The sequence below is a fragment of the Chrysochloris asiatica genome, unplaced genomic scaffold (genome assembly GCF_000296735.1).
Source record: "Chrysochloris asiatica unplaced genomic scaffold, ChrAsi1.0 scaffold00017, whole genome shotgun sequence".
NCBI classification, from domain to species: domain Eukaryota; kingdom Metazoa; phylum Chordata; class Mammalia; order Afrosoricida; family Chrysochloridae; genus Chrysochloris; species Chrysochloris asiatica.
The window spans coordinates 5,903,134-5,904,716 of record NW_006408535.1 but is presented as its reverse complement, the minus strand read 5'-3'; positions in this window follow the sequence as shown (position 1 = coordinate 5,904,716).

The window sequence follows — 1,583 nt, the reverse complement described above, 5'->3', positions numbered from 1 at the left end:
TAACCACTACGCTACCAGAGCTCCTACTGCATGATATTCTTGATGTCATCCCAAAACTTCTGATCTTCGGCCATTAGTGTCTAATGCATCAAATCTGTGCTTGCGATAATCTCTAAATTCAGATAGGATATGTTTAAGGTCAAATTTTGGCTCTTTTGGACTTGTTCTAATTTCTTCAACTTCATTTTGGACTTGTACGTGAGCAATTGATGGTACGTGCCACATCTGCCTCTGACTTTGTTTTGTCTCATGATATATGGAACTCTTCTACCATCTCTTCCCGTAGATGCAGGCAATTTGATTTCTGTGTGTGCCATTTGCTAAGGTATGTGTGTACAGTCATCTTTTATGTTGTTTAAAAGAGATATTTGCAATGAACAGATGATGGGTCTTGCAAAATTCAATCATGCAATTTCCAGTATGGTTTCTATCACCAACGCCATGTTTTCCAACTACTAATCTGTCCTCTTTGTTTCCAACTTTTATATTCCAATCATCAATAATTGTCAGTACATCTTGATTTCATGTATGGTCAATTTCAGATTGAAGAAGTTGGTGAAATCCTTCAATTTCATCACAACTGGCTTTAGTGATTGGTGCATAAACTTGAATAATAGAGGTTTTTAACTAGTCTTCCTTGTAGCCATATGGATATTATCCATCACAGAAAACATTTTTACTTCAAGATTGATCTTGAAATGTTCTTTTTTATTATAATGCAACATCATTTCTCTTCAATTTGTCACTACTGACATAGCAAGTCATGTGATTGTCGGATCACAATGGCTAATACCAGTCCATTTCAGCTCATGTATGCACATGATATCTATTTTTATGCATTCTATTTCATTTTTGACAACTTCCAATATTCCTAGGTGCATACTTTGTACATTCCATGTTCTGATTATTAATGGATATTTGCAGCTGTTTCTTCTCATTTTAAGTTGTGCCCCATCAGAAATGAAGGTCCTAGGGGCTTTACTTTATTTTCATCGTAACAGTCAACTGTTTGAGGAGTGAAGTCTTCTCCTGACGTATTTTGAGTGCTTCCAACTTGAGTGGCTTATCTTCCAGCACTATATCTGACAATATTCTGATACTTAGGTAGGGATTATTAAGCTTAGGTAAGGAGTATCTGAAAATACTGGGAATGTCCTAGGATACTCTATTAAATCATTCTGATATAAATGAAAAGCATAGAAACTCAGGGCAAAATTAAGATATGAAATATGAGTTTCTTCAGGAATGGTGAGTACTTTTCTAATAGTATAGAATAAAATTTCTGATTTAAAAAATAGTTGCAAGGATAGACTCCTGTCAACTTGGATTGAGACCTGGTTGGCCAGCAGTATGGTGAGACCTGGGGACTCCTGGGCCCAGGGACAGGGACATAGCCACAAAGGACAAGAGCAGAGAGTGAAGGGTCCAGCTGGTATGAAGTGAGGGGAGATGCACAAGAACACCCATACTTATAGATAGTACCCATTTGACCTGGCTTCAATGGCTGGATGATCAGAACTAGACTAGAGGAAGAAAGAAAAGGAAAAAAAGAGCAATCTGCTACAATTTGATGAACTTGACCT